At 51.0% G+C, this 16,086-nt stretch overlaps 1 protein-coding gene across 1 annotated transcript in view; it reads left to right on the forward strand.

Moving 5' to 3' along the window:
* Positions 1–10,865, forward strand: part of AJAP1 (adherens junctions associated protein 1) — a 118,327-nt gene extending 107,462 nt beyond the window's left edge. The window contains exon 6 of the mRNA XM_059374910.1: positions 1,327–10,865. The gene's annotated coding sequence lies outside the window, so the exon portion shown is untranslated. The remainder of the gene's footprint in view (positions 1–1,326) is intronic.
* The last annotated feature ends 5,221 nt before the right edge of the window (positions 10,866–16,086 follow it).

Consider the following 16,086-nt stretch of genomic DNA (forward strand, 5'->3'; position numbering starts at 1 on the left):
TCGTTTTTTAACACCCCCGCCCCGCCCCGCCCCGCCCCATCCTGGAAAGCCACGGTGAGCAGGGGCAGGGCTCCGTTGGAGTAAAGCTGCCGCGGGCGGTCCGGCACCCGGGTTCTTTACACGGGGGGGACACCCCGCCCACAGCAGAGCACACGGTGCCGTGGGAGATGCGCGGACGCTCCGCGTCGGGGCGGGCTAAGTGTGTCCTGTGCAGTACAGGGGACGGTGAGGAGGCAGCGGGGGCCCCGCCTTGTTGTCCAGGCCAGGGGGGTTCCCAGAGAGGAGACGAGCCCCCTCGCCCCCGACCCGGTGGAGGAGACCGTCCTGGTGCGGACGGTGCAGGAGTGTGTGTTTCCGGGGGGCTCCGCCGGTGACTAGGACAGGGCCAGTCTGGCCACGGTGCCCGGAGCCGCAGTGGACACCCCAGAGCTCCAGCCCGTGGCTTCTGGCTTTCATGTCAGAATGGGTGTCACCTGCCTGGTTGTCCCACCGGCGTGGGGGAGGGGCAGCATCCTCCCATTGTGTACCGTTGGGAGGGTTCTCGCGTCCCGTAGTTGTGGGCTACAGGGGCTCCCAGTGACAGCAGAGAGAGACCGCGCCCCGTCCTTCCAGCAAGAGACCCTCCGGGCTGAGCCATGGCGTGTTGCCACACCCCTAGCCATGCCCAGAAAGGCCACAGCTCTCTGTCGGGGAGATGCTGACCTCAGGGGTCCGTCACCAAGGCAGGAAGACTCTGGGGTTCCTATCATCCGACCTCTGCTGGGCTAGGGAAGGGCCGCTCTTCTTCGCAGTCAGCCGACTTGGCTTGTGAGCACGAGGGACGCACGCCCTTTCCCTCTTCAGCAAGATCATCCCTTGGGGATCCCCCGGGTTGGTTTTTCTGATGCGATCCATTCATCTCTCCGAGTCCTGGCCTCAGGGAGCCTCCAGCTGACCAGAGGGTTGAAGGGGACCCCATGGCTTCCTGCCATCCAGGAATGGGGTGGGTGTCCCCTCTCCTCCTGGTGGGTCAGAGCTGGAAAGGGAGTCAGCAGTGGTGCTGGATGCCTCAGTCCGCTGCAGGCTTGGGGGTCAGGGCCCCCTCAGCAGAGTGAGTGCAGGGGTGGTCCCAGACCCAGCTCCTCCATCTGTGACTGATTAGCACAAGGTCCGGGGACTCCCAGCAGGCGCTCCAGTCCCCAGTGCCCAGGGCAGGAGACCCCGCCCTCTGCGAGCCAGCAAGCAGCCTGGGGCTCGGTGGGTCGCGGAGGCTTAGAGGGGCCGAAGACACTCATCCTGCCCCCCGCTCCCTGCTAGCTAATCTTTTCTTGTTTTCTTTCCACACAGGATTCCGTTGGTGAACCTGTAAAAAAAAATTTAAAAAAAAAATTTAAAAAATTTAAAAAAATTAAACACACACACACACACACAGACAAAACCTAATCTAGACTCTCTACGGGGAGGGTCCCCATGCCTACCGCTTCAGTTTGCCAGTGGGGAGCTCAAAGAGCAGGACGCTATAGGCCAAATATATTTTTATAAAAATGCTCACGCCTATGGGGGAACTGCCTTCTGCCAGAGTTGTCTTTGGAGGACAGAGAAGAAAAGCAAGAAAGCAGCGGCAGACGGAGAAGAAAGGCCAACAGGAAGCTCCTGGAGCCTGGGATTTGGACTGATTCTGAACCTTTGCCAATAATACCATTATGTGCCATGTAGTGACCCGAAGGACTTGGTGACCGCAGCGAAGCCAAGTGAACCACGTGTAGAAACCTGACCGCAACAGGGGGCGGGAATCTTCCAATAGAGTCGCTATTTCTGGTTAATATACATATATAAATATTAAATACACCAGACACACACACACACACTTTTTTTGTACTGTAGCAATTTTTGAAGACCTTCAATGTTCCTTTTTAAAAAAAAAAATGTTATCGGTTCCAGAACCTGGTTTATTTACCATGCTTAGTATGAACAGAATAAACTGCTGTTTTCTACTTTGGCAACATATCACACACACAGGCACACGCACACGCGGGCCCACACGCGTGCGCACACGCACACACGCATAGAGACGCCGACACTGGAAACGCGGTTCCACGAGTGAGCATACCCCCTCCGGCGACCCGGCCTCCCGTTGCCGCCCGTCCCCGGGGACAGCCGGGACCGCGCAGACTGACCCCTCCCAACACCCTACCTTGGCTGGTATCTGGTGAGTGGCTCTAGATGCAGGCTTTCTTGTCTCAGGCCAGAGTCGAGAATGCCATGGTTGTACAGACCTGCATGTAGGGAGAGAGAGAGAGAGATGCGTGAACGTGACCTTGTTTTTTTTCTCATTGAGTTGTTTGAAGGAGCTACTCACAGCCACGCACACGTGTACGTACGTGGTCGGCTGCTTACAGATGGGCTGAGCATCAGCCCGGGCGGGGGGCGGATTCTTAACCATCCTTGTGTTACACAAGCGTAGACCGAATTAAAGAAAATTTTCCAGTTCCACAAATTAAAGGAATCTATCCTTAGAATGTGTGTGCGTATGTCAGAACAGAACTCAGACATCTACGAGGGCCCCCGTTGGTTGGAAAACGAGAAAGAAATCCGTGTGCCAAGGATCCAGGCTACTCCCACGGGGGCCGTGCCCTGGAGCGTACCCCACATTTGTTTCACGCATGTTGGGGGACAGGTCGCTGCTCTTTCTAGAGCCTAAGCACGGCCTGCAATCTTGGTGAGGACTGGCGCAAAGATGCTGTCTCTCGCTCGTGCTGGTTGGCCAACATCTGTGTTTTTGCCATCAAGAATCCTACAGTAGGGTTTCCCAGTGGAAAGAGGGGCTCGAGGCTGAAGCCTCGGGGAGAGGATCACGAGCCCATGGGATTCGTGAGAAACACTGCCATGTTTGGGGAGCACAGCTCCCTCCCCAGTGGTGCCCCAGTGCCCCATTGTGCCCTGGGAGTGACGGGAGGCTCCGTTGGATGCTGTTTTCTCCTCACGGGGATCCCAAATTCAATGCCTGTGGCCTGCCCTCTATGAATGGCCCGTGGGTGATGGTGATTTCACCAGGAGGTTGTGTGAACCCATCTCGTGAAATGCCCCGTAGACCAGGTCAGAACGTTGCCGGTCAGGTGGGCAGCTAAGCTCATGCCCCCGTCCTGGCCAGGCTGGTGACCTCTTTCTTCCATCAGGCTCAGTCTCCCTGTGCAACACCCTGAAATATGCTTCCACATCTCTTGGAATGTGGGAGACCAAGTGAGTCCAGGGGAGGAAGGAACCGTAGTGCTAGGTCTGTATTGTTGGGAATCGCCCGCCACGTGGGGAAGCCCCATTTGGGGGCTGGGTTTGGTTTTGTCGCTTTCCCCCAAAGCTCCGGCACACGCCTGCTGCTGGCGTCTCTGGTTTCCGGGGCTCACCTGCATGGCGCTGGAAGGCACACCTCTCTCCATCGGTCACCCCGTTCATCCATCTCATTCCCTGCGGGTTTTTGGAGGTGGCGCAGGGGCCTTCCTGACTCAGGTGGGCACAGCTCGGTGTGAGTGCAAGGCAAGGGCTGTTGGCGCCCGCCGGGGCAACAGAAGCTGCGCTCTGCTCCCCAACACCCTGAGTTCCAGGGAGCCCAGCTGAGGAGGGGGTGGTGACAGGGGGCCTGTTTATTTACCGGCAGCAGGAACCTGGGATTCCTGATAAAGCCACAGTTTGGTGCCCACACCTCCTGTCGGACTGCTGCTCAGCCCTTTCCTCGGGCCTCGGGCTGCACTCCCGACACCTGAACTCTTTCCAGAGCACCACGGGATGCCCAGCTTTCGAAGGATGCTTAGAGTCACCAAGTCCCCCAGACACACACAGCCCCCTGGGCCGGCTCTCCGGGCCACACACACAGCCGACAGGGGCCCACACGTTTCCCACCTGGGAGTCTGCTTGCAGTTCACATCTGTCAGAACAAATCCATCTCGGGGAAGGCTAGTGTTCCAGGATGCTCGACGGAGTGTGTGCATGTAGGGATTTTGGTTTTTCCATGGTCCCCGAGAAATGTGGAAGCACCAGCTCTGCACAGGGGCTGGTCAAGGAAGGCGTGCAGGCGTAGGAATTCCGCTCTGCCCGTGAGAACGTCCGTAACGTGAGATCGTGCAGGCGTTCCCAGAGTCAGGCCCTGTGCACGACGCTGTGTGGCCAGGCCGTCCCTCTGCAGCCCAAGGCCGAGCTCCGCGTTGGCCTCCGCTCTCCTCGCCTCCCGCGGCTGCAGTTCCCTCTGGCAGGCCCTCACGTTTGCTGTAGATTGTCTGTCCCTCCAGAAAAGCAGTCGGAGGAAGAGCGCTGTAGTTTGGTGTGTCCCCCAGCTTTCATCCACCTCCATCTCATCCCTTTGGTGGCGGAAATCCATGGCCGTGACCTTGCCGCACGCAGACCTCGGTCCATTGTTTACCAGTAAAGCTTTCGGAGCAGCTGGGCAGGGCGCTGGGCACTCTGCCGTCCAGGCCGGTCTCTTTCTAGACTTAATTACTTCTAGTCTTCGTGAATTTGTCACTTTCATGTGGTTGAAACAATGGGTGTAATTACTTTTGTTAACCAGCTCTGAGTGCCAAGGGAAAGGGGCCCCAGGCTTGGCCGGGAAAGCTTCCGGGTCATTCCCCGTCGGGCTCGGATTCCAGCAGCGTCCAGGGCAAAAGCCAGGCCATGTGCCCACCACATCCTCCTGCTTGGTTACAGCCTGCCCACACATAGTATGGAAGTGGAGGGACCCCTCGGGCACGACAGAGGGCTGTTAGTCTCCCCAACCGGTGTCTTTCTTGTGCAGGAAGGAGACGACACCTAGAACGCCTTGGTTCCCCCACATCTTTCTGGTCCTTCTCCAACCGGAGTTTGGGTGGACACCTCAGGCTGCATGTGACTAAATGTTCATCTCAGTCCCTCACGGAGCGTTTGAAACTTAGGAACCTGGACTTAGAGCAAATCCCACCAAGTCTGAATGTCACCCCCAATGTCTGAATGTCACCCCCAATGTCTGAATGTCACCCCCAGGAACTCGGCAGTTCGTCCCGTGACCTTGACGACTTCCAGCCGCCTTCATTCTCAGATACATTGCTCCATCTCAGCCACATTTCCGCATCAGGCAGAGTCTTCTGCACAGGCTTTAATCTTCAGGAATTTTGTGTGAGGATGCCCATTCCCATTTGTCATATTAAGAAATGCACACCTCAGAGAATTGACCCTTTTGCCTTGTAAGGTCTCCCTTTGAGTCTTGCTGCCCGCGGACTTGATCCATCTTTCCTCTTCCTCCTCTTCCTCCTCTTCCTCCTCCTCTTCTTTCCTCTTCTCCCAGATGGCTCCGTATCATCAGCAGCTCAGGAAGCTGGGCTGATCCAGCCTCTTAGGACATAAGATGAGGAGCCAGGGCTGAGGTTCCGGCCTGGGACCTGCAGCCCTATCGGTTCAGGCTGAGTCTTCCCATGACTTTCATCTCAGTGCATGGGCATCAGTACATACCTGTCTTTGCCCATATTGTGACCATCATCTTGTCTCATCAGGGAGGTCCCAGCACGAGTGAGTGTCAGCACTCCCCTGAGCTCTCTTCCCTCCACCCCATCTCTACCGAGTCACCCCACACGCCACAGTGGGGAAGGCACTGGGGCCATTCTTGTTTCACTGCGTGGTTCCCGAAGACACTGCTCACAGATGCCGTTGGAAGTGATTCTTTGTGACTTGCCAGAACTGGCCATTCATCTGCTCGTGCAAAGACTTGAACTCCTGTCATGTTGGCCACATGGTCCCGCCCTCCTGGGTTTTCCTTTCTATTCTGGGAGGAGGCAGATAGTTAACGTAGAAGCAAAGAGTAATGATTTCCAGAGAGATGGATACATGACAGGAAGAGAATGGGGCACAGTGACAGCAGGAAGAGAAGAGGGGCTGTCCGCATCTCCCGGGAGCTGTCACTTGCTCAGTGAGGGCTGGTCTGGGTGGAAGAGACTAAGGACCACTTGCTCCTACCTCCTGGGAGAAAACGCAGTGCAGTGTCACGGAGGAGATGCCTCGGTCATTACAAACCATCCACCTTGTTACCGAAACCCTCATCATTCTAGCAGGGGGTGACTCTGCCGGGGAAGCAGGAAGGCCAGGTGATGAATTTCGCTGTCCTCCAAGGCCTGCCTCTCTCCATGGACCCCTTCCGAAGCACGCAGGTACGTTGTCAAGTCGACCAGTTCTCACGGAAGGCAAAGGAGTCCTAGGACAGAGATGCAGCCCGCAGGGCAGAGTCATCCCTCCTGGTGAGAGAAGAGTAGGCAGCTGCCTTTTCCAAAGCTCACCCTCAATAGTGATCACACTTAGCCACGCACTTAAACAACATCTGCTTTTAAGGAAGCAGATACTCCAAAACACGCCATGATTCATGTAATTTTGGAATGGTTATTTTGGTGCCATTTGTCAATTTGCTATGCCGTCCTGTTTTTTGATCGTTTGTTTGTTTTCCAATGTAAATAGCACAGCCCACATAAATGAGCAAAACTCTCGCCATCTGAGAGTTCTTGATTATTCTTCCTGACTTATTTTTCATGGATGTGCTTCCGGCAATGAAGACAGACCTGTTCTTTGCTGCCTGCTCCGAGCCAAGATTTGTGTGTCCGTTGCATTCAGCATAACGTGCAGGGTTTGGGCGAGGTCTTCAATAGCTGTTTGACATTTTGAAATGTGCTGCCAGCCCTTCCTTCCACAACATGTGGTGCGTGGCGGTGCGTAGTTTTGCCTTCCTGGGGTTAGAGTTTGCATTCGAGTAAGGAGTGGGTGAATGGAGGTGTAGGCAGAGAACCACCATTGTTTAGGTCACCCCGGCCAGCGAGCAAACAGAAGTCAGCTTTTCGACCTCAACTGATTCTAGAAAGATCTCAGCAAGTACATGGTGGCCAATTTCTGGAACTCAAATCGGTCATACTCCGGGCATTCAATCCCTGATTAGGAATTGAATTCTGTACAACCTCCCCTTCTGCCAAAGGACCATTTAGTAGTGCTTGCTCTGAATCAGAGAAGCCATCCCACCAGAACAGACAGTCGGGCTCTCATGTGCCTGCGTACACTCCCCTCCGCTCCATCTCACTTTGGCTGGAAGGGGTTCGATGCGTAGACTGTAGCCGGTGAGAAAGCTCGGCGAGCCGTGACAGCGTGAGGTGTTACGACGACCCAGGACAAAGAGGACAGGTGTTTGTCATGGGTTCTTTAAGGCAGCAGTGCATGGACAATGGAGGCATGGAGGCGAGGGGGCTTCTCTCCATGGATTTTCAGACCCGTGCCAGTGACAGGTCTACACTCCACCCTTCTAAGTGCACAGCCCATGTCCACGTCCAAAGAGAATAGTAAGCTTGGTTATGTGATGTGTCTGTGTTGGAGCTGGAATGCTAGAACATATCTCCCCAGGAGCCCCATTGCATTTCCCCCTCAATGGAGTGCTTGTTAAGTGCTCCAAGAGTTAGGGTGCCCAGAATCAAAGGAATAGTTTTGAATGAATCCATAGATCTAAGTCATGTATGGAATGACGTCAGCTTAAGAGATGTGGTTTAAACTGGCCAGCCTTGCCCATCTGGGACATATAGGTTTATGAGGACTTGGGTGGGGGTAGTTCAAACAGCTAGTGAGTCGTGGGGCGAGGGTCAGTGGGTGTATAAATAGTCATGTTATCTCTTCTGTGTTGGGTAGAATCAGAACACACTTGTGCCATGAATAGTATAAATCAAATAGGTTAAGATAATAAGCCTAGAGAGTTGCTAAGACATCTTCTGGGGCTGAGTTCACTCTTGCCAGTACCTTGGATCTCACAGCAAAACATCTGCTGAGTAGTGTGTGGTGAGAATGATGCAGAGGATCTGATCGTAGGAAATTCTGGATGAAAGTTAACTAGGTTTGTCCCAGGTGGTCTCGCTCCTAAAATAGGACCCCTTGGAGACCCGGGTTTTCACACGTAATTCAACATCTCTGCAAGGCCAAATAACAAATCCCTGCAAGCTTCGTTCTTATGTGGACATTAACTCAGCCAGTCACAGTGGTTTTCATCAGATTTCTGAAATTCTGCAATAAATGCTTTAGTGTTGAAGCTGGTAGCTTTGGGGCTGGCAGCTGTCAGTCTGTGCATCAGTCTGTGCATCAGTCCATTCTAGTCTTGCTGGATCTGGCAAGTCATTGCTTCCAGAGAATCGGGGAGAACTTCAGCCATGGGAGAAGCAAGAACACTATGCAGTCCTAGCATCGACTTTTTGGCACCATCACGTACCATGGAGACTTGTGGCTACAAACGTCTAGAAAGGGGGAACCCCTTGAGGGACCCTCATATAATTATTTCAAATCATTATTCAGGGAACCGTCAAGGCAGACATATATCACCCTCTTGGGCCACTGTCCCATTTCTAAGACAACCATCTGTCTGTCACTCTGCAATCATCGCAAGCCAAAAGGGCCAATCTCAAAGCCATTATAACATCCAACCTCCATTTCCAAACTCTGGGGGACCATCAGGAGTAGGAGAGAGGGGCTTTGCTGAAGTCATAGGCTGCTGAAATCCGTGGAATGGTGTGACGGCATGTGAAGTAGCTACTGCCACGGAAGGGACCCTCACCCTCTGCCTCCGAAGTCTATTTTGGTCTGGAAACTCCACTCAGCTTTTCCTCTCTTACACATACTGATTTCTAATGTGTTCTGTGAGTGCCCACAACTTAAGATCTACAAGGCAACATGAGTGTTTCTCTTGATGAGTTTACAGCAGGAAAACACGAACTTACATGGAATCCCTGGAGAGGACGGGTCTAAGGTGCTCTTGGGTACTACTCCCCTTCTGCATACAAGCACAACTGTTCTCCCAGTGAAGGGCATTAAATACAGGCATGGGCAGCTGGTTTTGAAAAGTCAGCAGGCATAGCAGATCCCCCATCTGGTCACATCTCCTTGATCTGAACTGTCCTGACTTACAGACACATTAAAATATAGACCTTTTGTTTGCTTTTCATTTGCATTTGGTTTGCTTCCTCATAAGGGTGAAAGAGCCTTAGCAAAGTTGGTCCTCAGTCAACTGACTGTAGAATTGATCCTTAAAGACGAATTCCCAGCCCAAGATGACATGGAGTAGCTTGAGGTTCAGGGCGTGTTTCAGAGACCCCCATGTTTGTACTGCTTGGCGGGAAGACAGAACAACATCCATGACATCTGTTCCTCCCTGAAACACTCACCAGTCGTGGTGAAAGGGACATGTAGGAACTTGTGAAGTTTTAGACTGAAAAGGAGATTTGGGGGAAACAGGTGACCAGCTTTGAGCTGAAGGTAGTTGTTTTCTTAGAGACTAGAGTTTTGTTTTGTTTTCCATTACTTCTGGCAGCCCCACTTGGATCATTCCCTTCTCTTGCCTTCCCTGCAAAAAGCAAGATGGCGGGTGCTGGAATCCAGACTCGGTCGTGAAAAGCAGAACGTAACAACAAAGCCTTCCCTAAGCTTAACAACCTTAGCTTCTTGTTTAAGTTGTGTACGTTTGCTTCTGTTGTGACGGAGGTGTGAATCAGCGAGAGGTGAAGTCTCCCTGCCCATGCTATCGATCAGGACTCTTCTCAGACATGAGTTGGGCCCAGAGAGTGTTAACCTGGACATTGGAGGAAGCATGGACGATATTCTTACATTATTTTTACGTTTTTTCCCCAGAAGGAGTCAATGTTTACTGCAAAACATTTAGAAACTACCAATAACCAAACAGAAGGGAAATATCTGAAACCCTTCGATTGTCATTTCACTTATGGAAATTGTTCAACGCTGAACCCTTGGGGGCCGGTTGCAGAGATCTGTCCCTGGTTGCAGAGTTGACAAATCTGGCTCCTAAGTATGTTTTATACAAAAAGACAAAGAACAAAACAAAAACAAAAATCCAATTAGCTTTTGAATGCCTTTTTTCTGGTTTACCCTGTCACTGACTAAACTCATCACCGGTCACGAGGGCGCCACCAGGAGAGGGAAAGGCAGTCAACCATTTGGATGTTTTGCTCTCATGTCGTCAAGCCGCTGGGCGTCCCTGGGCGTTGGGGTGGAATAAACAGAACAACCAGAGAAACATCCAGATTGTTGGCTGGATTTTTCACATGGGGCGTCTTTGTGACACGCGGCTGGGAGACAGAGGGATCCATTTCCATTCTCCACATTCCTAGTGCGTCTGAATCACGCTTGAATTTGCCAGGTCTAGTTACATAAATTTAAAGACGAGCCCATCTCTCTCCTCCTCCTCCCCAGCTCACCCGTGGAACTGGACAGTCCACACACCATGAACCCGAACCGCAGGACGAGCAATTAAATGCTGAAGGCCACAGTGGCCTATTTTCACAGGTTTTAAGTTAAATGTTGTAGAACTTTATTTTTCCCCCTTTCCTCATGTATAGTAAAGCTGGTTTTTATTTTGATTTTCCTAAATTATTTTCTGATACAATAAACTGTTAACTGTTTATTTATACTTTTACATGGAGCACTTGTTATTTTTCAACAGCAAAACGAAAGCCTCCCTGTTCGAGTGTTATACATATATCTATACCACAGCTGTCCTTATAAACGTATTTCTATGCCACCTTCTTGAAAGTTAAACTATTGTAGTTTACTGTTGTGTTTTTCTTTCAATGCATACCATAATCATGTTAATAAACAGAAATGACATGATATATTTGAGTGGGGGTGGGGGGCTGGGTGTGATTTCCATACAGGTGAACTTTTATTCCAGATTTTTTTAAGTTGTTTCTGTATCTCAAAGCGATGTATTTGGAAAACATTGTACATGCAACACCTATATCAACTTTCCTGTGTATATTTAGTACTCTGATGTTGCTATTAAAAAAAAAACATAATATGGAAAAAAATATGAGAAAAGAATTGCCATGAGTTGAGGCCATGACCTCAAAAAGGGCTTTTAAAAAAAAAAAATTATTTGTTCATTTATTTATTTTTTTTTTAACCAATATTATCTGAGATCAACTCCAAGAACATGGGCATGTGTGTTTCTATACCATCGTTCTAGATTCTCCGATCTCCCTGGATCTGCGTTATTTTCAAGACAAAGCTTTCCTACTTCAGCGAGTGAGAAAACATTTCCGGGTCTCCATGTGGGTCCTGAGGTTGGGTATGACTGAGTCTGGACCAACTGAGACCCCCCCACAGGGTTGTGCTTGAGACCGCAAGCATCTGAAGAGCAGGCCTGGGCATTCCTGCTGGACTTCTGTGAACATTCGGAGTCCAGCTCATGTCTGCAGAAGAAACCACCTCCTGGGGAAAAGATGGGTCCCAAGCTTATAATTGTGTGCCTGTGCCCAGGCAAGAAATTCCAAAGGCATCCATTATTGGAAACAGGGGATGCCTAGAATGCACAGAATTCACAGAGGGCGAAAGACAGGTTCAGATGAGACCATTTATATGTGAGTGAGGGTCCTGCAGCCAGAGCAGAGGTCCTTAACCACAGGCAGTGGAGGCCCGCAGGGACACCCCTAGACCAGCCAGCACTGAGGCTTGGTCTAAGAAAGCAAGAACAGAAACAGCTTCTTCTCCCTGAAGCCCCAGTGCCTTCTGCATCTGCTCAGCACCTTTCGCTGGTGTATTTTCTGGTGTATTTTCGCATATTCACCGCATTTCACCACCAAAGTCACATGCATCATCGATTGTCCCATTTAATGGGTGGGACAGACCAAGACACCACGAGGGCATGTAGCTTGTGAACCGCCTCTAGCCCGGGATGGGTGGGGCCGTGCTGGACCCAGGATCTCACCGAGGCCACCCGCATTCAGCCACCACTACACCCACCCCACCCAGCCCCAGAGAAACGTGTCTAAGGCACGATGAACTTGTTGCTAAATTTTCTGGTTCTCTTTATTGGGTGACTCCATGGCCAAGGCCAAGGCCCAACCCAGAAAGACAAGAAGGCTGAAGCTGGAAGTCAGTCCAAGGGATTAGTCCACACAAAAGAGCTGGTGTGCACATCGGGACCCCCGCCAAAGGTCTGCGGAGTGGAGAAAGAAGGCCTCAGCCGTCTTCTCTTAGAAGGAAAACATTTAAAGATGCAGATAGGGCAAAAATGAAAGCATTCCTTACAACTGGGACTGAACATTCTTTCCCCCTAATTAGCTCAGGAAAGCAGGTGGCACTCTGTCTCCTGGCCCCATCCCAGAATCCCAGAATCGATAGACAATTTACATGTTGCCTTCACCAGCACACAGGACCCATGGTGACACACAAGCTTCCTTTCCGTCTTAGCTTGGAGTGGTGCCTTTGTCTTACACTTTGGGAGCTTCCATTTGCTTCTGAGCCTGGGAGCTGGCAGATGGCTGAAGTGACCACGGGCTCCCCAGGGAAAACCTCTCCTGAATCAGTGAGGGGCTTAATGCCCTGAGACACATTGATGAATGGGATACATAACTGTCTTTAACAAGCAGAAAAAACAATACCACTTTGGTCATTTAATTGATTTAAACAAATCAACAGCCTGGATACCATTAAAATAAACTCAATTTGCTCACCATTGAGAGGGAGAAATTGGGATTCTAGTATCCATTTCCCAGTGCACAGAGCTCTTGCTTTTGAACTGAAGCCAAGAAAATTAATGTGGGGACCCAAAGTGGCTGAATGAATTTGGTAGAGTTGACTGTGATGTGTTTCCAAACACACAAACTCAGTAGTAGCCTCTTGGTGCTGGACAATGGCTGGGGAGGGTTCCCTCCAGGCTCAGGGAAGATGGGCTGAGCATCCCAAGGGTGTGATGAGCTACACAGGATCTAGTTAGCAAGTGTCCCCACCAACTCTGGACCAAGAAGGCAGGAACATTGGTTTGAGGGAAGCTGGGGATCCCCATGTCACTTCTCTCAAAAGAAAACCAATTCAGGAGTCTAACAATCAAAGGTACGTGTTGGGTCTGCTACAAAACCAGACAGAGGAATGACCCAGGCTGAGAAAGACTGCATGCTTCTAGATCCCACAGCCTACAGGGGCTCTTTAGTTCATGCCTTAGCTTCAGAAGCAAGAGCATGGGGTCTAAGAAAGCATGATAGGCTCCTTTAGGACAGTGTTCTCATTCAGGATCCCCCCACAGCACCCTAGGAAACATCTGACATTGGTTGTCACAGCAGCTGGAGAGGGGTGTGCTGGCATGTAGAGCCCAAGGATGCTGCTACACCTCCACCATGCACAGGACAGTCTTCCTGCCCCCAGGAAAGAATGATCTGGCCCCAAATGGGAATGGTGCCCATACTGAGAAACCCTGTTAAGGGGAATTATAGTTTGCCTTCTTGCTGCAGAGGATAATTTCAGATAGACTGGATGTTGGCCATTCAGGACATCTGGTCTACCGTGGTTGGCTCCCAGGACTGGTCCACGCTGAATCTCCCCTAAAACAGCAACTTGGTCAGGAGGCAGTTGAGGCATCCCCGGAAGAGAAGCATACGCTTCCTTTCCCTTGTTTTTGTTTTTGTTTTGTTTTGTTTTTTGTTGTTGTGGTTTGGTTTGGTTTTGGGTTTGGGGTTTTACCCTGGACTGTTGATTCGCTGTGGCAGCTGGAATAAAGTGCCGTACACTGGGTGTCCTCGAAGAACAGGACATTGTAGTCTCAGAGTTCTGGGTGCAGAAGTCCAGAAGCAAGGGAGGAGAAAGACTGCTCCCTCAGAAGGATCTGGGAAAACATCTGACCCGGGTTGCTCTCCTGGCTTCTGGTCTTTCCTTGGCTCGTGGCAGCAGAACTCCAATCTTCCTGTGGCATTCTTCCTGCGTGTGCATGTGTGTGTGCCTATGTCTGTGTCCAAATTTCCTACTTTCATTAAGACACCAGTCATTTTGGTTTGGGGCCCCACCCCACTCCAGTATGAACTCATATTAACTCACTACAGCTACAGTACCTCTATTTCCAAATAAGGTCTAATTGTGATCTACTTGAGGCCAGGACTTGAGCATGTGAATTTGATGGAGACATAATTTAGCTCAGAGCACCGGGGAGTCAGAGGGAGATGCCACCATTAATCTGAAATCTGTGCTCCCTTTCCTTGTTCTGTAGCTGCCCTAAGAAAGAGTAGGGGGGCTGGCTGGTGAGCCCAGAAGGAGGTTCAAGCTCCTTCCCCTCCCCCTGTGAGGCTGGGGGCTGGTCCAGGGAAGACTGGAGCAGTGGTGGCCCCACCTTTTTGTTCTGTGACAGCTGGGTTTCTAGTTGGGGGCCCAGCTGGGCTTCAGAAGGAGACACGGTTTCCTTTTTAAAGTAACTGTCCCCAGAATAGTGTTTTTGTTTTTTACATTGCCAGATACAGGTGAAGCAGCTGCCACAGTTATATGCAGGCATAAAGCTTAGAAAAAGGGCAACTCTGAATCCATCACCTTGCATAGGGAGCAGCTGCCAACGAGGAGATGTGCCTGGTTTTTCCCCTGTGTCTGCATCTGTGGTTCCTTATTTCTTTTCTCTTCATCCCCGATGCTCTGAGCCCCTTTTTGCTCCTGCACGCTCCATCCTGCAGCACCACGGTACACCCCATTAGGATCTGCTGCACTGATCAGAAGGAGGCAAACATTTCTGTCAATTTTGCCTGTGATCCAGTGCTCTTCCCCACATGTTCACCGTCGGCAACAGAGTCTGGATAGGGGGAGGACCCTCTCCTCCCCGTCCTGTCCAGAACAGGGTCCACGTCTCTCTGTTTCCTCACTCTCAGGCTTTGAATGTGGCAGAAATGATGTAGTCAGATCTTTGGCCTTTTAAGCTGCAGGGTTCCAGGCTTGCAGGGTTTGGGGAGGGAGGCTGGAGGTGCCAGAGCCAGAGGCAGGGGTGGGATGGTGCGGAGGAAACTGTGTCCTAGCTGTCGCACAGAGTGGGTCTCTAAGAGCTGCTCTGGTTCTTGCCTGTCTGCCCCATCACCCATCACCCATCCAGGAGGCCCCCGGAGCTGTCCTTGGTGCTGGAGATGCTAGGGTCGGTTCACTTGTTCTCTCGGGTTTGACAACGCATCTTGGCAAGAGCTAGCTGTGTAGACATCTGCTGATTGCTGTCCACACGATCCACCAGAGTGTGGTCACTGAGAACTCTTCCATACAAATAAGAGCTTTTGAAAAACTACAAGATAATGGGTTTTTGATAATGACACTGAATAAGCTGTGTACATGGCTAGATCTTCCTATGAACACAAACCACCTCTAACGCATCTCATTAATACCACCAAGCTTGGAGGGCTTGTCATCACAAAAAGCAGCTGAGTCAGGAGGGCACCCAAGCATTTTGAGAATGCTTCACCCCTGTCTTATGGAAGTCTTTGTTGTGTGTTGAGGTGGTTCAGTCTGTGACCTGAGGTATCATGTGTCCTCCCCAGTCAGCAAGGGGCCCCCATTACATGTACTATATCGCTTTGGGCCATGGAGAAAAAAAAAATAATGAAGTGCTATTATGAGCTAAGCTTTATTCTTCCCATGAGAGAAGAAATCAGACCACAATTTGCACCCCCCCAAGAATGAGTTAGACACCTGATTCCCTAAACCAGACCCCCACAAAGCTCCCAGACCAGGCACTATGTATGAGTAATGGCTGGGGTGTGAGTGTCCCTCAGCCCAGGTCCTTATATATGATAACATTATGCAGAAAAGTAATGAGAACCATTGAAAGGGGCTGCTCACTCTGGGATTGAATTACCGCTTAAATCAAACTGACAGTGGGCAGGGGCTTGTGGAATGAAATTAAAGAGGAGGCTGTATTTCAGTTGGGAAGCCCTGGGTGCTTTCCAGGAGGCCGGGGCTCCTCTCAATGAAAAACAGCTCTGAGCTCCCCTTCCATTCTCGGTGATTTATCTGAGCCGGAGAGGCTTGTCTGAATGGCTCTGAATGCTATTTTCAAAGAGCAAATGAACATCTCATTCTGGAATCAATGACACAGGAAACAGACTTGGAAGGATATGGCACTGGGAGAGAGCATGGGGAGCAGTGGGGAGTTCTGCATCTTCCAAGGAAGCCCCAGCACAAGTCGATCTGGAGGGGCATGTCGAGGGGAGCTCCACGGTCACAGTGGATGGGAAGTATGACACCAGGGCTTTTCCTTGGGATGACAACAGGCATAGAGGGGATAGAGGTGGTTCATATGGCCAGGAACCAAGGGGAAAAGGTAAACCAGCCAGG

This window comes from Mustela nigripes, chromosome 14 (genome assembly GCF_022355385.1).
Source record: "Mustela nigripes isolate SB6536 chromosome 14, MUSNIG.SB6536, whole genome shotgun sequence".
In the NCBI taxonomy this organism is placed as follows: Eukaryota; Metazoa; Chordata; class Mammalia; order Carnivora; family Mustelidae; genus Mustela; species Mustela nigripes.